The following is a 22,790-nucleotide window of genomic DNA, read 5'->3' on the forward strand; positions in this document are numbered from 1 at the left end:
TAACAAAACTAATCTGCAGATTCAATGTAATCCCAGTCAAAATCTTAGCTTTTTTTTTTTGGTAGAAAGTTACAAACTGATACAAAATTCAAATGGAAATGCAAGGGATCAAGAATGCCCAAAATAACACTGGAAAAAAAAAAAGGTGGAGGATTAATACTGCTGATGATTTCTGCCAGGGGCAGTGGCTCACGTCTATAATCCCAGCACTTTGGGAGGCAAGGTGGGTGGACCACTTGAGGTCAGGAGTTCGAGACCAGTCTGGCCAATGTGGTAAAACCCTGTCTCTACCAAAAATAGAAAAATTAGCTGGGTGTGGTGGCATATGCCTGTAATCCCAACTACTTGGGAGGCTGAGTCAGGAGAATCACCAGGGAGATGAAGGTTGCAGTGAGCCAAGGTCGCACCATTGCACTCCAGCCTGGGTGACAGAGCGAGACAGTCTCAAAAAACAAAAACAAAAACAACTTATCAAATTGTATAAATATATACAGTTTATTATATGTCAATTATATATAATTAAAACTTTTTTAAAAGGCAATGCTATACCTTCTCTCAGTGCATTTGACCAAAGACTTGGAAATGGATTTCAGCTAATATAATTTTTTTTTTTCTTTGAGACAGAGTCTCACTCTCTCACCCAGGCTGGAGTGCAGTGGTGTGATCATAGCTCCTTGCAGCCTCAAACTCCTGGGCTCAAGCGATCCTCCTGTTTCAGCCTCATGAGTAGGTGGCACCATAGGGCATATGCCACCATGCATGGCTAATTTATTTTTATTTTTTTTTGTAGAGCTGGTGTGGCACTATGGTTGCCCAGGCTGGGCTTGAACTCCTGGCCTTAAGCCATCCTCCCACCCTGGCCTCCGAAAGTGCTGGAATTACAAGCATGAGTTGTTATGCCTGGCTCCAGCTAATAAAATTAATAAATAAAAGTGAAAATAATTCTTCTGATTCCATCATCTGCATCAAGAGTAAGTGAAAAATACACATATGTCCAAGAATTATGTAAGTCTTTATCACTATGACGAGGACTTTCTTACCTCGAATTATGTTTAAGTTTTAATTTATACGCAGTAAGACTCCAAGAATGTCAGAAAGAATGTCTCCTTTGCCATTCCTAGGTAATACATTCATTGTCACAGTAAGATTCCCAGAGAGGTGCTCAATAAACATTAGAGAAAGAAGAGCAAATGAGTGAAGAGTCAAAATGGGGAGAGAAGAAAATAAAAATTAAAAAAAAAAAAAAGCATTTCTTAACAGAAAAAGTTTCTTCACAAGCTACCAACAAAAATTGTGAAATACTTTAGCCCAAAGAAGTTCAAGATCAGGATAAACATTGGTTATCTTAGTTTGTTTAGGTGCTGGCTTATTACATACTGAAGGGCTGGACAAAATGAATAACCTGGAGACTCTTCCCACACTTTCTGATGCTGCTGTTCTTCAGGCTCTTCTATCTGAAGCCTACAAACGGAAGTGCAGCAAGAATACCTTCAGTAGCTTTGGAGTTGAATCTCATGTCGCACTAACTGTTGGGGTGATGTTACACATTTAATGAAAAATATTTAAAATGTCCTTGTCATCTCCTACATCAAGCTAGCTCTATTCTGTGCAATTTCAGGTATAGTCCAGAGGAAAAACTTTATAACTCATGGCCATTTAAATGCCAAGTTAGCTTTATGGAGTTGGTGTTTTTAACAACCTCATGTACACAAGAGTAAAAACAGTTTCTCAGAAACTGATATTAAGCAAACAAAAAGATAGTAATACAGATGACCATTAAAAGGCTTGATGTAATAGATAAAGAACACTACATCCAAAAATACTGTCTTTTCAAACATTTAGAACAAAAAATAAAAAGGGCTACATACTAGGCCATGAAACAAATCTCAAAATACCAGTTTGTATTATGCTGTCATGCTATGTAAGACATTTGTTTATCACTACTCAATAAAACTGAAAATCAGTATTAAAAATAGTAAAAAAAAAAAAATCTCTGAACCCAGTAATTTACTATGCATTTCCTCTGGCCAGGTCCTATGCTAAACATTTCTGATGCAATATTTCATTCACCCTCATGAGTGTGGTACTAACATATATCTTCATTTAACAGTGGAGGAAACACATTGAGAGGCCAAGAAACTGCATCAGGTAAATAATTCCCACCAAGCCTATTCTTCCATTCATATCAACATCCATAAAATATAAATTTCCTCTTTTAGGCTGGGCACAGTGGCTAACACCTGTAATCTCAGCACTTTGGGAAGCCGAGGTGAGTGGATTGCAAGGTCAAGAAATTAAGACCATCCTGGTCAACATGGTGAAACCCCGTCTCTACTAAAAATACAAAAATCAGCTGGGTATGGTGGCATGTACCGTGTAGTAATGCCAGCTTCTCAGGAAGCTGAGGCAGGAGAATAGCTTGAACCTGGGAGATGGAGGTTGCAATGAACTGAGAATGTGTCACTGTGACAGAGTGAGGCTCTGTCTCAAAAAAAAAAAAAAAAAAAAAAATCCCCTTTATTCTTCGTTTCCCAACTAATTCCAGGCACTTCCTTTTTGCTTCTGCCTTCCATTTCCCTGGTTCCTTATCCAAAAAGCATCTCATGTGTCCCCTATCTTGATTTACAGGCCATTTTCTATGATGCAGGGAAAGCAACAAAATCAAATGAGGGATTTCAGAAGGTGTCCTTCCAAAAAGCAGAATGCCTTTCTACCTTTGAGAGTGAAAATGGAGCCACCATTTTCTTACCTCTGCCCAGGAATTAAGTTTCAATTCAAGATTCCAAATTAGCATACAAGATTTCAGAGTCTGTCCTGTTTGCTAGCTGGGGAGTACCAGCTAGCTGCAAAAATACTTGGTCAACGCTGGGAACTGCCTTCGACAGCAAGGTGGGCCTTGATATTCCACTTCCATTCTCCCAGGCTCCCCTGTCACCTCAGATGGATCTATCCATCCATCTATTTATTTTTTATTACTCTCTAGATAAAATATTTTTATCTTATTTTACTTATTTTATATCATATTCTAGAAGCTAGCAAAGGCCCAAGTACCAAAAACCAAACTTCACAGATGCCCAATCAACATTTTTCTACCCCCATAAAATTAAAGATTTGTAATATTAATTTATGATGAACAGCTAAGAAACCAGATCTTAAGAAAGCTCTTGGCCAGGCGCGGTGGCTCACGCCTGTGATCCCAGCACTTTGGGAGGCCGAGGTGGGTGGATCACGAGGTCAAGAGATCAAGACCATCCTGGCCAACACAGTGAAACCCCGTCTTTACTAAAATACAAAAATTAGCTGGACCTGGTGGCGCGCAACTGTAGTTCCAGCTACTTGGGGAGGCTGAGGCAGGAGAATTACTCGAACCCGGGAGGCGGAGGCTGCAGTGAGCCACTGCACTCCAGCCTGGCGCCTGGTAACAGAGTGAGAATCTGTCTCAAAAAAAAAAAAAAAAGGCTCTTAAAGCAGACATTTTTTTTGCACCAAATAAATACTTACCTTACTCATTGTATTAATACTATTAGTAATTAGGATTTAAAGGAAGGCAGATACTTTCATAGCAACCAAATCTTTAAAAAAAAAAAATCCATATTTCAGAATCTTTTTAGCTGTTTTTTAATTCTCCCTTTTGGTTACATAAGAAATACACGGTTGTTGCAGAATATTTGGAAAGCACAAAAAGATAAATAAAAGGAGTCAGAAAACATTTTATAACCTCACCAATCAAGACAACCACTGTCTCTATTTTGGCATATTTGCTTCCAGACCCTCGGCTTTGTCCTGCCATTGTCAGCCACCCAGATTTAATCTTAGAGTCTGTTCTCAGCCAAAGGAATGAATTCCTTCATGTGAATGGCATCATGGGGAACGGAGGGACCACCCAAGTGAGATAAATGAGCGATGCTGTAGTGTAAGAATACAAGCAGTGGTAGACAGTCTGAAAACTGGGATGGACAGCTCTCCCCTACAGGGGCAGTGGCGTCCCAAGACCCATTGGACTGTGGCTCTGGAGGACTGAAGACTCCAATTTGTCTCAACCTTTATACAGGCAAATAAAAAAATAAATTTTCACTCTTCTGGCACATGCCAACTGTTGGAAGAGGGCAAATAAATTCAAAATATAGCTTACATTTTTCTACAGATTGTCCTCAAAGTAGATATAAAACAACTGAAAGTCAATAATGTTCTCACTAAACCAGTAATTACTGTGTTCTACACAAAACTGTATTTTTTTAGTTGTTAAACAAGAGTCTTCACAAAGGATCACAGCTATCACACCATCTTGATGAAATGCTGTCCTGTTAGAGAAGTCAGTTTTTTTCCATCTATGCGGCTTGTGGTTTTACTTAGGTCTTTATGGAGATGAGGTTTGACTAGTAATTTGATAAAATTATTTTTGCGACTTTCCATTTTCCACAATAATTCCTCTAAAATTCTCAGAAGAATACCTCAGCTTAAGCTTTCATGTCTTTGTTTTCATCTGACCTTTATTTTCTACCTAGTATTTATCTAAAAGACCAGGTATTTAACTATGGTTTTCTAAATTCCCTTTCTAAATCAAGATATGGTTTTTAAGAAGTTTATGATAATAAGACACTTAAAAGTTCTGTTAAATTTAAGAACTTTGGAAAAATGAGCATGGAATTCTCTATGTAATTCAGACTTGAAACAAAAATATAATATTTACCAACTATGACAAATGTTTCTTCTTCTGCCACTCTGGGAGAGGAATCATAAAAAATTATTTAAATCACTTAATAAGAAAGTTCCATGTATTATTGGGAAGGTAACACACATACACATATATATCACACTATACATACATACATGTGAAGCTGCTTTTCCCTAGAAAATATCTACAATATCCTGGGAGTGGTGGCTCACACCTGTAATCTCAACACTTTGGGAGGCCGAGGTGGGAGACTAGAATAGCTTGAGTCCAGGAGTTTGAGACCAGCCTGGACAACATGGTGAGATCCCATTTCTACAAACAAAAAATCAGCTGGGCTTAGTGGTGCATGCCTGTGGTTCCCACTGCCCAGGAGGCTGAGGTGGGAGGATCCCTAGAGCCCCGGTGGTCAAGGCTGCAGTAAGCTATGATTGTGCCACTTCACTCCAGCTTGGGCAACAGAGTGAGACCCTGCCTCAATAAATAAATAAATAGGAAAATCTCTACAATTTAACTTCTACTTTAAAACATCAGAACGACTTAGTAAATGCCCAGATCTAAAAAAGAAGTAATACATTGTGCAGTTTCCTACTTCCTAGGGGGAAGGAAACAGCTGGGCAAACACACTAAACACACTGTTACAGTTGTGGGGTGGAGGTGTATTAAAGTGACTTCATTAGATACCAGAAGATACAAAGGGCTCAGACTTCTTGTGAATATTCTTTCCCAGACCAAACAAGTCAGTCATTTGAATCGTTTTTTCATATCCTGTAGCCGTCAAACACTCTTCCTTGACATGAATCCAAAGCTGTAATTTTCTACATGTGCCACTCTTTTTTTGGAGGAGGTGTGTGGTTTTTATGTTTTGTCTACATTCCTTGCAAATGCTCCTTCTGATGCAATGTTTCACAAAATACTTATTATACTGATCCCTAATGGAGGAGGGAACAGTACACACACATACACACATGTGTGTATATCTGTATCTATAACTATGTCTAAGCAGCTTTGGATTTTTTAAACAGGTATTGTTAATTGATGGATAAATTTAATCAACCTCTGGGTCCCCAAGTTATGGTTGTGAGTTCCTCAGATACATATAATTCTCAAATCTACTTTACTGCCTCAAATTTGGGCTCCTACATCCAACTACCCGACATTTCCATCTGGATACTCAGGATCATCCAAAACTCAACATGACCAGGACTGAAATCATCAGGATCTCTAAATTGCTCCTGGCCCTGCATTTTCTTGGCCAACTAAGTTTCTAACTTGGGAAATCCTTCTAAATACCCACCTCTCATCACCACTATATGCAATTACTGCTAACCAAGTACTGCCAATTTTACCTCCTAGAATTCATCACTTCCTCTATTCCTGCCACCCTTGTCCTAATGTAGGTCTCCATTAACCTTTGCCTAGATTCTGCAACAGCTTTCTGTCTGTGGAGCTCTGCTTCTCAAATACATCCTAAATTTGGTGCCAAATCACTCCATCTAAAAGGCAAGTGGTGAGTTCATGCTCAGTTTAAATTGTGGCCCAAAGATACAAATGCAATGTTAGCTCTATTTCCATACCTTGGTATGACCAAGCATTTCCTCCATGACTGCCAGTTTACCTTTTTACAGTCATTTCTTGCAAATGCCTTTTCAGCAACTCAACTGCATGCAGTTAATACCCCAAGCACTGCCCACCCCCAGTTGTTTCTCAGTCTGTGCCTGAGTTCATGTTGCCACCTCCTCCTGGAATCCCTTGCTAACACTCTGCTCACTCCTTAATTCCCTTCCCTCGCTTTCTGCACTGCATAATACCCATCCCAATTTCTCAAGCTCCATTAAGAAACCATTGTGGATCTCTGCAGCTGAGTCTGCTGCCATTCTGTGCTCCTACTTCATGCTGTACAAACTATCTGCCACTATTTTATAGTTATCTGCTTCCATATCAGTTTCCCTTGCTGAGATATAACTCATTTCTTCCTCACCTTTGTACTTGCAGTGCCTGGCATACAGTAAGTGCTCAGTAAATGTCTCCTAAACCGTGAAACTGAAGCCACATCCTCCTGAGATGCTTGGGGCTGCCTATGCCTTGCCAGGTGCATATGCATTCTTGCAGAAGGCACCCAGAGCTAAGAGCAAAGGTGGATACAAGGAGAATTGTGTCTTCTGACTCCTCGCAAGCTCTAAAAACGATTTGGGACTTTAGGAGTTATATTTTCATGCACTTAACCAAACATAAATACTTAACTAGTTGATCTCAGCAGAAGAAAGGAAGTTAGAGAAAGAAAAATAGTAAGAGTTCAGGACCAACTGAAATATTCAGGTAAAAGGCTGATACAGAAAGATAAGGATGTAATACTTGACCCTAACCTTGTAAGGCTGATTTTCGTGATGCACAGATGACTCCAATGTGACTCTCAACTGCTTTCCTTATCTTTCAAAATGAGAGCGTTCAAAAACAACATAATGAAAAAGTAATTGTTTTTGTTAGTTATACAAAAAAGGGGAAGAATGGGAAGCAGATTCCAGTACTGTTTCATTCAACTGACATTTCTGGAATCTAGATGATAACAATAGATTTGGACAATGACAACAGCCCATTCCAAGGGAAAAGGCAGAAGTGAGGAAGGGACAGGCTTTAATCACAGCAGGAGGAAGAGGGCAGGCAGGTGGAATTGTGGGAGCCATGGCTCTACTGTCTGCCACACTGAATTGTGCCTCCCTGTGAATCCCATTTCACTTCTGTGAGAGCCTGCCCCTACCACACAACTAGGGCACGTGGAAGTTCAAGCAGGATATCCACTAAGGCTGGGCAGTTGCTACGATTCCACTCCATTCAACACAGCAAACATTTACTGGGCTCTTTCATGTATCAGAAATATAACTCCAAGGTTGGGAAGTGGGAATAAAAAACTGGGCAGAGTTCCTGAGCTCCAGGAATTTATAATTTAATGAACAAAGGAGAATAATGCTATGTGGCCAATTTAACTGTCTGCCTATGATAAAGACAGCCAGAGAATACCTTGACTAAGAAAAGGGTAAAGGATGGAAAGGAAGAGAGATGAAATTTCCATTATATGTATTTGATGAACAGTTTAAATAGAGACATGAATATAAGTGAAAAATTAGTGAGCATAATTTGTGCCAACAAGTGATTCCTCGTTTGCACTGAATTTCATATATGCAACTGACTGTACTGTCTGCTCTCAAGTACAAAGAGTTATTTATCAATGTGCCATTCTGCAGGCAGGATAAAATGCAATACTTTGGAGGCTAAATTAAGAACATGTACTTAATATCATATACTAGTTACATAGCTTCTAAAAAGCTACAAAATTTAAAAGCTACAGAAAATTAAAATAGAGCTACAAAATGTACATCAGTTTTCAGAGGAAGAGAGTAGACATGAATACTCGGACTTTGTAAGATAAATTGCTGAGTGCAGATTTGCTTTAGCATCATTTTTGTCTAATTAGTAACAAATCAATTTATGGTATGACTAGAAGGAAGAACTGAAAAGCAGCTGCATTTTTACACAGCAGTCAACCTTATGAGGAAGAAACAGCCCAGGGAGTCCCTATTGCTGGAATCCCACAGAAGTTTAGTCGAATGCCTCAGAGTTGTTTTGAAGATTAAATAAGATATCCTGCAGAAAGTGCAGCTCAAATTGTCTGGGACTTAACATTTGTTACATAAAACCAATTTCTTATTTCCTACCCTTTTACTTTCTAAATCAAACTACACAGAATAGGCCTGGAACAAAAAATTCATTATGTATGGTGAGTCAAGGAATGGCTTGTTTTTAAAGGTCTTACACTGTTGTTTTTTGACCTCTCAAAGAATGTTTATGTAATACTTTGATAATAATGAAAATTAAGAAAAGATAATAAGCTTCAAAGTATATTTTAATCTTCTGGAAAACAGCTAGCATCACAGTGCATGAAAGTAAACAAGGCATTATCCTAGACCTTAAGAGATTTACCATCTAGTATCAAATAGCTATTGTCTGGCAGGCAGAGGAAAGAATACGTAACCTGAAATCAGAAGATCTGGGTTTGATTCCAGATTCTGACATTTATTAGCTGTGTAATCTAGGGTAAGTTACCTAACCTCTCTGAGCTTCTGTGTCTTCATCTTTAAAGTAAGAGTGATAACATCAACTACACAGGAAGTGGTTAGTGGTTAGTAAACAAAATAATTATTGTGAAAGTCCCTGGGTACAGGGCTTCACACAGAGCTGGCCTGTAATAAACATCGGTTCACTCTGAATTTTTGTGAGTGGCACGGAATTTTACTGGTAACTCCAGGTGATAAGAGTAAACACTTATTTTCACGCAATAAAAACATATCTTGAGCATTATTCTAAACAAAACGTAGACAGTCCAGACAAAACAGACAAAAAGGGAGTAAAATCATTTCCATTATAAAACATTCCTCACTCTAAAGAAAGATGTTTCACCACAAGGTTCCCTTGGGTTTCAAGCTCTTCCACTGTGTGTGTGTGTGTGTGTGTGTGTGTGTGTGTGTGTGCATGCATGCATACATATGAACATATGCATACACTGACATCCATCTTTTCACACCTTCATTATTTAACAGATCACCAATAAATGGTGTTAAATTTAACCACCACAACCCTTAGCAAGTAAAAAGGAAGAAAAACCTCATTTTTGAATCCATGTCTTCATTACTCCTTTGTTCGCTGCCCACTCACTTCACCTTTTCACTAATTCAAGCCAGGGCAAGAAAGGGGAAATGCAGGGCATGCTCTCACAGGCAGGCTGGGCTGCGCTCACTCCATTTATTCTTCTCTCCCTACTCCCACTGCTAAGATTAGTGGCCCTGCTCTGAGAACTCTAAAGGTGGCAATCCTCCTAAGTTGCTCTGGGGTGATAATGCAATCAGGTTATGAGGGAACAATGGCACGTGGGATGGCGGGGCATGGTTCTCACTGGAACCATGACCGGAAAGAATGAGGTCCTCTCTCTGGGAACTGTGGCTTAGAGCTGGGCAGCTGAAGTAATGTGCTACCCCTTTAAGATTGGTGCCCTGAACCTTACCTGAATCAATAGAAGGCTATTTATTCACCTTGTGTCAACACACACTAACCTCTGTTCCAGAGAAAGAAAAAAATAATAATAATCTGTTCTAAAAACACTTAGCTGGTTACTTTATGTCCTAGCCACTCCAGGAGTTTCCCAGACTGTAACGGCATTCTCACTAGAAATGGTCTCCTTTTACTTCATTCCTTTGTCTTTTTTGGCTGAGAAGCCAGCAGGAGTGAGGTAGTGTAAAAGGAGGCCTGGGAAAATTGTCTCGTCTTTACTTTGTTTCTGTAACTTATTTAGCTGTGAAACAAGCCTTTTAACCCGTTTGCGTTTTGAATGCAGAAAACAAGAGATTTGTATTATATGCTTTTGACAATTCCCTCCAGTCCCCAAACCTCTGTGATTCTATGGGACGCAATGCAAAATTTTGAAACTAAGATTTCTGTTATTAAATTGGAACAAATTAAAATAAGCAAATTAAATACATGATTTAGGATGACAGAGAAATAATATAAATCCAAAGAAAATGCTGAAGAAAAGGTTTAAGAGAGATATAAAACCAGAAATCAGTAAATTAAAAAACTGTAAAACTAATAAAACTAAGAGTTGGATCTTTAAAACAATAAAAAATTAAAACTTCTGGCTGGGCTCGGTGGCTCAGGCCTATAATCCCAGCCCTTTGGGAGGCCAAGGCAGGTAGATCACCTGAGGTCAGAAGTTTGAGAGCAGCCTGGCCAACATGGTAACACCTCATCTCTACTAAAATACAAAAAAAAATTAGCCAGGCATGGTAACATACAAAAAAATTAGCCAGGCATTGTGGCACATGCCTGCAGTCCCAGCTAATCGGGAGTCTGAGGCAGGAGAATTGCCTGAACCTTGGAGACAGAGGTTGCAGTGAGCCGAGACTGTGCCACTGCACTCCAGCCTAGGAGACAGAGCGAGATTTCGTATCCAAAAAAACAAACGGAAAGATGAAAACTTCTGCCAAAGGTCTAATACACTACTTTGGGAATAAAAAAGGAGACATACCCATAGATATAAATGAAAAACTACACACACACACACACACACACACACACACACACACATTCTATGTTAGCAAATTTGAAAATTTTTTAAAAATACATAATTTTATAGAAAGCTATTACCAAATAACTAAAAAAAATTTTGATGTCCCATTATACCAGTAATTATGGATGAAATTGTAGCAATTAAAAAATATAATGCGATTTCCCCAAAGCCACAAGTGTCAAATTATTTTATAAGCAAATGTTAAGAAACAAATACTTTTATATTACTCAAGTTATTGTGGAGAATAGAAAAAGATGGAAAAATTCCCAATTCACTTAAAAAAATTCAGATATCTTGATACAAAAAGCATAAGACAGTGCCAAAAACAAACAAAGCATAAACCTATAATCGGATATTACTAAGAAGCACAGGTGCAGAAATCTTCAATAAAATATTAGTAAATCCAGTGTAAAGAGAATTCAAACTCAGGGGACACATTACTGTGTGAAGGTGTGTGTAGGTAGTAAGATTATCTATCTAGAAAATATAAGAGAATCATAAAAACCTATAAAACCTAACAAAGATAGACAAGGTAGTTACACAAATAAAAATCAACCGCTTTTCTACCTAGCAGCAAAAAAAAGAAGGAAAAAGAAATTGTTCAGCTATTAAAAAAATGAGAAATATTGAAAACCTAACATAGAACAAGAAATCTGTGGAAGCTATAAAAAGAAAAGATACTATAAGATGTTGCTGAGAGACAGAAAAGCAGACTTTAAAAATAGAGAAAACATCTATTCTCTCCAAGCTAATATATAAATCAGGTGGATTTCCAGTAAAAATTCCAATAGGACTTTTCTGGGAGCTTGACAAAATAATTCTAAAACAATTAGAGACATCTAAATGGCATTAGTCTAATCAAGGTATCAAAGTTAACATCACCAGTACTGGCACAAATCAACATTCTGTTCGATATGATCTTATAAGGACACAACATCGTTGATATTCCTGCCAAAAATGCCGAAGTTGAATTTAATCACAAGAAAATATCAGACAAACCCAAAATGAGGAACATTCTATAACTGGCCTGTAGTCTTTCAAAAGGTCAAGGTCAAGAAATACAGATAATGAGAACTTCCTGTTCCACAGTAAAAGAGGCTAATGAGACAATATGACTAAATGAAATGTGTGATCTTGGACTGGATCCTGGACTTGGAGAATCGAAAGGAATGTGGTGGTGGCAACTGTATAAATACCTATACAAGACGTTATTGGGGCAATTGACAAAATTTTGAATATGGTCTGTGATCAGATGTTAAATTTTCTAAACTTTTTCTAATTTGGAAAATATATTGCAGAAACAGAATATCCTTGATCTTAGGAAATACACATTGAAGTATTAATATTTAGAGTATCTGCATTGCAGCTGTATCTACAACTGACTCAAAAAACTAAAAAAAAAAATGTATAGAGACTGCGTATGAGCATGCATCTGTCTACGTGCGGACAGAGAAACAGAAAGGGAAGGAGGATGAAAGAGTAACAGTGTGAATGATAAAACAATAGGGTAAAAGGTAAATAACTGGTGAATCTGGGAAAAGGGTATAGGGAAGTTCCTTGTAACATTTTTACAAATTGTAAGTTATAATTATATCAAAGTTATGCCACGTACACATATATATATAAAATATATACATATACACACATACATATCTATAAAATAAGAATGGTTTATACTCCTAGGGATGAAAATATGTTTTCATTTTTCGTTTTTGAGACAGAGTCTTGCTCTAACACCAGGCACCAGGCTGGAGTGCAGTGGTGCAATCTCGGCTCACTGCAACCTCCGCCTCCTAGGTTCAAGCAATTATCCTGCCTCAGCCTCCCGAGTAGTTGGGACTACAGGTGCATGCCACCACGTCCAGCTAATTTTTGTATTTTTTAAATAGAGACGGGGTTTCACCATGTTGGCCAGGATGGTCTCGATCTCTTGACCTCGTGATCCGCCCGCTTCGGCCTCCCAAAGTGCTGGGAGAAAATATGTTTTAATAGCATAATTAAGACAATATGGCAACATAAATAATCAGAAAAGTTAACAGAAAAGAAAGTGCTGAAACAGATATTACTAAGAATTCAGAATATGATAAAGTTAAAATCCCAAGTTCATAAGGAAAGTCAATCTTGGTGGTAGAGAAAGATTTTCAAAGCATGGCTACGAAGATAGAAACCATAAAGAAAAAGATTGGTAGATTTGATCATGTACATAAAAAGGTCTGACAATGAAAACATCATTTACAATGTTAAAAGACAAACAAAATAAGAAACATTCACAACATATATGACGTATGGCAGGTTCACATTTCTTAAATTATAAAGGTTAACAACATAGTTGCTAGTATTGTTTCAGGAAAATTACAGATGCAAAATACATAGAGATTTAATTAATAAGTGAACACTCCTGCTGCGGTCCTCATGAGGACTGTGTGAACATGCCTGCAAACTGCCCTACAGCAGGACTGGGGGCTGGGACATTTCATTTACCCACTTCACATACCAGCTCCCATCTCCACTGGTTGAGAGTTGCTTCTGGGATGCAATTATGTTTGAGCAAAATTAGCTTCTGGGGTATCAAGAGGCAAAAATGTGGAGATGTTCTTTGGTGTGTGCTTGAGATATGAAGGAAGCGTGTTCACAGACTGACAAGGTGGGTGTGAGGCAGGCCAGAGAGCAGTGGCTACTTAGGGATCCTAGCTCAAAGTAGGGGTCCAAGAAATGTCTTTTAAAAAATTGCTTATAAAATATTGTATTTTATTTTATAATAGTATATATTTAAAATATTATGTTTCCATAATCCTGTTGTTCAGTAAAAAAAAGTGAATGTGTATGCACACACATTCAATATGTATTAAGTGTATAAAACAAACAGTATTGGAGAATTTACATAACATAGAATGAAATCATTATCACTATTTTAGAAAGATTTTTTTTTTTTTTTTTTTTCTGAAATGGAGTCTCACTCTTATTGCCCAGGCTAGAATGCAGTGGTGTTTGCATCAGCCTCCCAAAGTGCTGGGATTACGGGCATGAGCCACCACGCCTGGCCAGAAAGACAACTTTAATGGAAACATGGGTAAATAAGTGGTAGTAATCAGAGTCTTGCTCTGCAAGACTCTGTCTCAAAAATAAATAAATAAACAAACAAATAAATAAATAAATAAAAAGGCAATCTCAGCTCACTGCAACCTCCACCTCCCAGGTACAAGCAATTCTCCTGCCTTAGCCTCCCAATTATCTAGGATTACAGGTGCCTGCCACCATGCCCAGCTAATTTTTCTATTTTCAGTAGAGATGGGGTATCACCATCTTGGCCAGGCTGGTCTTAAGCTCCTGACCTCGAGATCCACCTGCATCAGCCTCCCAAAGTGCTGGGATTATGGGCATGAGCCACCATGCCTGGCCAGAAAGATAACTTTAATGGAAACATGGGTAAATAAGTGGTAGTAGTCAGATAACTCTTTATGGTTCAGGCTTTGTGCGATGTATTGCATTCTTAAACAATGCTGTTGCAAGCCTCTACTTCAGGCCTTCTCCATGCGTGTCACACCTGCGTTCTTCCATCACAGCACAGAGCAGCAGGGAGGCATCAGAGAAAGGCTGCATGCAAGGAGACCAGTAACAAGGCAATGTGTAGCCTAGGACGACCTGAGATTGGGGCAAGGACAATACAGATGGAGAGAACTAAACAGATAAAACAGTGACTTTATAATTAGGATACAAAACTAAATGACAGACTTGGGGGGTCTTTGGGGGAGAAGCCATGCTATAAGAATGGAAGAGGTCAAAGATGACCCCAGGATTTCTAGGATTTCTGGCTTGAGAGATGAATGATGCTAAGTAAGACAGGAGGAGGAAAAAGTTTAGAAAATACAGATGAGTTCAGTTTAAACTATGTTGACTTCAAGATGCCTGAGAGACAAGATGTGGAAATATTCAGGAACATTTAGAGTTTGGAGTTCAGGAGAGAAAGAGCACTGTAGATTATGCAGGAATTATCAGTGTATGGTATATTGATGATAGCTAAACCAAAGAAAACAGAAGATTGCCCCAAAGCAGAGCATTTAGAATAGGAAACAAGATTAGGGTAAACCCAGTAAACAGCAATATTTAAATTAAAAGGAGGCCAGACATGGTGGTTCATGCCTGTAACCCCAGCACTTTGGGAGGCTGAGGCAGGAGGATCACTTGAGGTCAGGAGTTTGAGACCAGCCTGGCCAATATGGTGAAACCCCGTCTCTACTGAAAATAAAAATATTAGCTGGGCGTGGTGGTGGGAACCTGTAATCCCAGCTATTCAGGAGGCTGAGGCAGGAGAATCACTTGAACCCAAGGTGGAGGATGCATTGGGCAAAGATAGCACCACTACACTCCAGCCTGGGTGACAGAGCAAGACTCTGTCTCAAAAATAAATAAACAAACAAATAAATAAATAATTAAAAAGAAAAAGAAAAAGCAGCAACTAAATTAGAAGAAACTTAAAGGCAATCTTAGCTTGGAATTCAAGAGAGATTTTTCAAGGAAATGATTTTTAAAAACTCATTTTAAAAAGAAGGCCAGGCACAGTGGCTCATGACTTTAATCCTGGCACTTTGGGAGCCTGAGGTGGGTGGATCACTGGAGCTCTGGAGTTCAAAACTAGCCTGGACAACAAGGCGAGACATCCGTTTCTACAAAAAGTACAAAAAGATTAGCTGGGTGTGGTGATGTACCTGTGGTCCTGCCTACTTGGGAGGCTGAGGTGGGAGGATCACTTGAGCCCCGGAAGTTGAGGCTGTAGTGAGCCATGATCGTGCCACTGTACTGATCCAGCCTGGACAATGGGAGTAAGATCCTGTCTCAGAAACAAAACACACATTTCAAAAAGTAAAATACCAGGTAGATGCACTGAATATTGGGAGTACTGTCCTCTCTAAACTAAGACGGTATCCAAAAGAACATTCTACTAAACTGTAAGCTGCCTGAGGGTGGAACTGTGCCCATCTTATCGACTGTAGGATAGCATAATGCTCGGCCTAAAAAGTACTCAGTTTAATGAATGAAGACATTAACTTGAGCTGGCTTGTAACAACGCCAGAGCCTAAACCAAAAACATATGTCGGCTGGTTGAAATAAAATTCCCTTCTTTGGCTCCTACATTTAATAATGGTAGTGAAGAGAAACCTCCTCTTGTTTGGTCTTTCTTATAATGTCTCCTAGTCTTATTTCCTTCATCCTATTTTACTACCTTATTTATGTTCAGAGGAAAGATGTTCTTTCCACTCAAATGGCTGTGACTCAAAGTGCCCAGTTAGCACCAGCCCACACTGTTAAGAAAGTAAGATTGTTTGACTCTTTAAATTCTAAGGTGATAGGAATACAATGAAAATATTAATATTAAAGATAAAACAGAAAGAAATTAATCCTTAAAGTATTCTAAATTAACTCTTCCTTCTTTTAATAAGTCTGCTAGCTCTTCTAAGCTAACAGTGGAACTCTGTGGAACCTGTATCAGTAAGCTTATTTTTTTTAAACCTTCTATCATATCACAAGGGACTTAAATAGCTTGTGGTTTAATGACAATCTTCCCTAAATTTAGTTCAGTTTTTGCAAAACTCCTTCAAATAATATGTAAGGCATGAATTTGATAGTTCAAAGACAGCTCATGTTGCCTAAGTCAAATAAACAGTAATTTAGATTTTTTTTAAAGTCTGGTTTACATAAAGATTTATGCTAACCATATTAAACCATCTTTAATGCGGTCATTACCTTTCTACTCATGTGAAGTTCATAGTGAACAGCTCTCACAAAACGTGCCACGATTTTTTTTTCACCTTTTGCCCAGTATTTACATGGCAGTAAATATAACTACAGTTTGAAGAACCAAACAGAGAAATGAAAGGAAGAACAAATTCATCCTGAGGAGGAAACGTACGACCACAAAGATTGGTTTGGGTGTGACAGGATGCTTTTTGGACACGTGCCATTTTCCCCTAGTCTATTCTCTATCTTGTGATAGGCCTGAGTTTGGGAAGGAGAGGCAAGCAGATTTCTGAAAATCTGAGTGTGGGTGCTTGCCTCCTACAATTCAAGTTCTTAAAAACACTAGTGGCTGTCTGCTCTGGGTTAGATGAGCAGGAGATACATTTTTAGATTATGAAACTTTACAGTTAATGCGAAAAACTCTAGAAAAGTCATGGAAGAGAAGGAGCCTCTATGTTCTCCAAAATAAGCTTTGAGTGTTCAGAATTGCTTTTTGCTTTTTCCATCTTCCAAAATTTCAATTCTGTAGACAACTGTAGCTCATCCCACAGAGAAGTTTGGCAGATCAGTGTGTAGCAGTATTGCAGTTGGCCCAATGTAGCACCGAATTATGTGTTAAGCTATTAAAAATAAACTGAAGAATAGGATAGCTCATTTTTTTTCCTTCCATCAATATAAAGGGGAGGTATTTGGAAAGAGGAAAAAGAATACAGTAAGACTGTGCACCTTTTGGAGAAAAAGGAATGCATAGGGAATGCAAACTTTTATCTTAGCTCTAGCTTCTTTCTGTTATTTCTTGGTGCCTGCTGTCTCCTCTTCCAGGGTAAACTACCTAGTTAGGCATAAATTGCTAAAACATTTTAGTGGACTCATCTGTACCACTTCTTTGGAAACTGCGTTATTTTCTTTTTTTTTTTTTTTTTTTTTGAGACGGAGTTTAGCTCTTGTTACCCAGGCTGGAGTGCAATAGCGCGATCTCGGCTCACCGCAACCTCCGCCTCCTGGGTTCAGGCAATTCTCCTGCCTCAGCCTCCTGAGTAGCTGGGATTACAGGCACGTGCCACCATGCCCAGCTAATTTTTTGTATTTTTAGTAGAGACGGGGTTTCACCATGTTGACCAGGATGGTCTCGATCTCTTGACCTCGTGATCCGCCCGCCTCGGCCTCCCAAAGTGCTGGGATTACAGGCTTGAGCCACCGCGCCCGGCCGGAAACTGTGTTATTTTCAATATAGAATTGCTTTTCCACTATGGTATAGGGAAAAAAAAATCTCTGTATACTTTTCACATTTTCTCTGCTTTTGCAAAAATGTTGTTTAGACTTAGGTCATGGCCTTCTTTCAAATATTTGGTGTTGACATTACACAAGGGACATCCTACTACAAATAAATGGCATTCACTTTAAAGTCTAAATTTCTTTTCTGCTCATTTTCTAATGGCATAGATCACTTACCTTATTCTTCAAACAATAATTTAGTTCCTATCATCTCACATGCTAGGAACAAACCGGCAAATATTTGAAGACTTATTTCTACTTAGCAACCTGAGAAATGTCATTCCAGGCTTAATATGATTCAACTTCAACCCTTAAAATATTAAAGCTCTACTCCAATAGCAAATGGAAATGCCTGTGTGATGTCAGCCCCACATTTTACAATTTATAGGCTAGATTCTGGACCTTTCAAAAGAAAAATGTTTGCCTGTAGAACAAACACATACTAAAATCAGCAAGTATTTATCAAATGGCTATTTTCTACAAGGTCATGTGTTGAGGAAAGCACATTAAGCTACTAAGACTTAGTTCCTGTCCTCAGGAATCTACAATCTGTACTGGAAGATATGATATAAAAGTGTGAGCACATAAACAATGAACCAGGATTTCAGTGACACTTCCCAAGATGTGAATGACAGTTCAAAGTGTCAAAGGGCTAGCAGAAGTTTTAAGATGAATCAGAGACAGTAGGTGCTTTATGAGTTGCAAAGTAAAAAAAATGATTACTCCATTTTTGGATGTGCAGGAAAATATTAATGGAAAAGACTAACCAGGATCTGGATGTCAAAGAATGGATAGGATTTATATTGGCAGAGAAACATGAACAGAGCGTTCTGGAAGTGGCAATGTTGGAAGCTAAAGTATGGAGGTCAGAAAGGACTTTAGGCCATTCCAACTGCTCACCTTCTGTTCTGTCTACCTCTTTATGTTAGTCATGAGGAAAACAGTGTGTCTTTATTTAGCAAATAATTCAATATTTTTTTTTGCATAACCAGATATACCAGAACAAAAATAAATCACTCCAAAATACTAAGGTGCGTAAAGTGACGAAACCACTGGCTGCCATTAAAGTTGCCTTAATTATAGCTACTAGTTGTTCAGTATAAGAAATAGGCGTATTTAGAGAAAGAACATAGTCCTAAATTCAGAATGACATAGTAAATGTTGCCTACAATATCTGCTTACCAGTACCCTTCCTACCACCACCTCTGTTACATGGCAAGTTACATGTAACTAAGAAGAGGTTAGGCACTGATTTGGTAGAAAGCCAATGATTCCCACACTCATGGTGCTTCTCAAACTTTCATGTACATGCAAATCAGTAGAGGAACTTGTTAAAATGCAAATTCTTTCTTTTTTTAAGTTGGAGGTGGGGCCCGAGATAAATACATGTACTTATTTATTTTGAATAATGTCCACCTTCCCACTAGGACGTAAGCTCCAGGAGGGCAGGGAACTTTGTCTATTTTGTTCATTGATGTATCCCAAGCACCTAGAACAGTGTCTGGTTCCTGTCAGGTGCTTGATCATTATATGTTGAGTGAGCAAATGGCATTACCTGAAAATTCCCACACTACGAGCGTAAGAATCTCAATTCCCACTTGGAGGTGAGAGTCTTGCTCAAGGGACACTGTTGAGTCTTTAGAACTGAGAACGGTCTGCAGCAGTGTCCAGAGGTTTGTACCAAATCATTTTAGAGTCAGTGCCCTCCCCATGGGGCACAGCTCGCCTTGGGCTCCAGCCTTCACTTGCCCAACACTAACAGATGTTAGGATTGATGTGGCATGGATTTCAGCCCACAACCCAGCTTCCTGTGACTCTTCCTGTCCACCAACTATGATGCGCATTAGTTCTTCATGCCTACAGCCTTGCGCCCTGCCCCCATCTCACCAAGTCTTCATCCAAATTCTGCTTTCTTGAAAACCCTGTGTGATTTGGCTTGAGACTTGGAATTCCATATTATTCTGGTTGTTGGTCTTCTAAGCTTCGGCAGAGTTGCAATAATTAGGCACTGACTTGGCATCTAGCCCTGAATCACACTGTTACCCAGTAAACTCCTAAATATCGTGAGTCTTGGACCTATCACTAATGTCACAGGGTTTTTGCACAATTGCATAACTCTCTGTAAGGCCTATACCTACCTCTTTATAATGCCTCTTTTCATACTCAATTAAAATTTTTTCTGGGTATTTTACATTCATTTTCTTTGCCCAATTTTGTATTAGGCTGTTTCTATATCGTATTGGTTTATGGTTTTAAAATATATTCTGGATTCTAATTATCAATTATGCACAATGCAAATATCTTCTTCCATGATGTTGCTTAACATTTCATTTTGAACAGACACTTAATTCGAATGCGGTCAGGCTTGTCAATTATGATTGTGCTTTCTATATCCTGATAAATCCTCCCATGAGATTTTGAAGATATTTTTCTTATGGTTTTGTTGTTCCCACTGTAAACCAAAAATAAAATCCTAAGCCTCTTAACAGACCGCCTCTGGGGCAAACGGAACACGAACAACTGAATTCCTGGACATGATGGGAAGGGGGCTGGGGCTGGACATGCTTCCTTATACCCTCCTTCTTTGCAGTTTAGGTATAACTGACCAGCATTAAAATTAAAATAGAGATCGTAAGACTGACAAAATGGACTCTTTGGCAATAAGATACCAAATTCCAAAGGGACTCTAGTAGAGCATCGCATGAAGAAAGCAGACCCTCAAGGAAGTAAAAATATTTTTACCACAAAACATATGTCTTTGCTATATTTTAAAATGGTCCTGCAAAACCGTCCTTTTTTGGGGGAATTCTGCATCTGCAGGGAACTTCCATTAATGCAGCTATGCCTGCTGTAGAATTGCCATTAATGTAGCTATGCCTTGTGGATCTAGGAGAAATTAACCAAGAGTCTGACACCTGTTAAAGTCTGCGAAAAGACATTTACCATCTACTCTCCCTGAAGCCTGCTACCTGGAGGCTTCATCCACAAGAACCCTGGCTTCCACAACCCCCCTTACCTTAACTCCAGCATTTCTTCTACTGACTTCAAGCCTTTACCTTAGCCCTTAACATTTTCAACCAATAGCCAATCAGAAAATCTCTGAAGTCACCTGTGACATGTGCCCAGCCCAACTTTCCAGGCAGAACCAACATATACCTTACATGTATTGATTTATGTCTTTGCCTGTAACCTCAGTTTCCCTAAAATGTATAAAACCAAACACACCTGACCACCTCGGGCTCACTTTCTCAGGACCCCCGGAAACTGTTCCCTGGGCCACGGTCAGTCATATTAGCTCAGAATAATCCTCTTTAAATATTTTACAGTTTTGCTTTTTTGTCAATACCATTTAGTTTTTTAAGACATGTGTAATGTATTTTTTGTATGTGGTATGAGGTTAAAACACACACACACACACACTCTCACATTTTTTCATACCAAAACCAAATGTCCCAGCATGATTACTGAACACCAATCATTTCCCCTACTTGACCTGCAATGTCAGTATCAAGTACCATATATCAGGTTTCTGTATATGCATGAATATACCCTATGCTTTCTATTTTGTTTGGTTTATGCGTCTATCTCTGCACCAACACTACTCTTAACTAAATTAGTATGTCTTTAAAATATGTTTTGATATAGAGTAAGCTTCTCTAGATAGGTCTTCACACATGTTTTGGGTCTTTCTTTTAAGTGCTTTCCCTATAAATTTTAGGATCAGCTTGTAAAATTCTACACTCTCACACACCCACAGAAAACCTACCTGGAGTTTGATTGGAATTGTATTGAGTTTCAAAATCAATTTGGTGAAAACTGACTTTGCTATTGAATCTTTCTTTTTTTTCTTTTTTTTTTTTTTTTTTTGAGACAGAGTTTCTCTCTTGTTACCCAGGCTGGAGTGCAATGGCGCGATCTCGGCTCACCGCAACCTTCGCCTCCTGGGTTCAAGCAATTCTCCTGCCTCAGCCTCCCGAGTAGCTGGGACTACAGGCATGCACCACCATGCCCAGCTAATTTTTGTATTTTTAGTAGAGACAGGGTTTCACCATGTTGACCAGAATGGTCTCGATCTCTTGACCTCGTGATCCACCCGCCTCGGCCTCCCAAAGTGCTGGGATTAAAGGCGTGAGCCACCGCGCCCGGCCTCTGCTATCGAATCTTTGTAAGAGTAGTATATATCTTTCTTTTTATTTGTATCTTAGTGTATGTTCTTCAGTAATATTTTTTATAATTTTCTCCATAAGGACTTGAATATCTTTTAGACTTACTGTATTAATTCTAAAAATGTGTTTACTTTCTATCTCTCTTCACTTGAATGTAAACACAGGGACTGCATAGAAAAGTACCTGGTTTCTGACAGAAATAGTATGAGCCAAGCACAATGTTATGAGCCATGTAATATAATAAGCTGAATGTAAAAAATTTTTATATTTTTATAAAAAATACCTGATGAATGTAAAAAAATGGAGGAATCCTTCCTCTAACGGGTCAGTAGCATCTCTCAGCTGGATAACTGCAGGACAGTCCTGTCTGATCTCCCTGCCTCTCATCTTGCAACATTTCAGCCCATTCCTCCTACTTTGACAAAAGTGATCTTTAAAAAACATAAATATGATAACACTCTTCTCCTTATGAAACCTTTAGTGGCACCCCTGTGTCCTTAAAATAAAGTCCAAATTCCTTGCCAAGGCTTCCAAGAACCTGGTATCCTGGCCTGGCATGCCCCACCAGCTTCAGCTCAGAGCCAGCTCCATGCTGAGTCTCAGCCAGCTTCTTATATGACCTTGAATATGGCATGGTGGTGGCTTATGGACTTTTCTAGATGCTGCTCCTTTTGCCTTAGACATCTTCTGCCCTCTCTTGGCCTGTTTCTATTTGTCCTTTAGATTTCTTTTTGGACATCACTCACAGGAGAAATCTTTCCTAACACTACAAGTCTGGGTTAATTGCTTTTCCTATGTATTCTCTTACTGTACTTACAGGGAA

At 38.8% G+C, this 22,790-nt stretch overlaps 1 protein-coding gene across 1 annotated transcript in view; it reads right to left on the reverse strand.

Moving 5' to 3' along the window:
• Positions 1–22,790, reverse strand: part of FRY (FRY microtubule binding protein) — a 450,912-nt gene that overhangs the window by 360,234 nt on the left and 67,888 nt on the right. The gene's annotated exons all lie outside the window — the stretch shown is intronic.

Source organism: Saimiri boliviensis, chromosome 16 (genome assembly GCF_048565385.1).
Source record: "Saimiri boliviensis isolate mSaiBol1 chromosome 16, mSaiBol1.pri, whole genome shotgun sequence".
Taxonomy (NCBI): Eukaryota; Metazoa; Chordata; class Mammalia; order Primates; family Cebidae; genus Saimiri; species Saimiri boliviensis.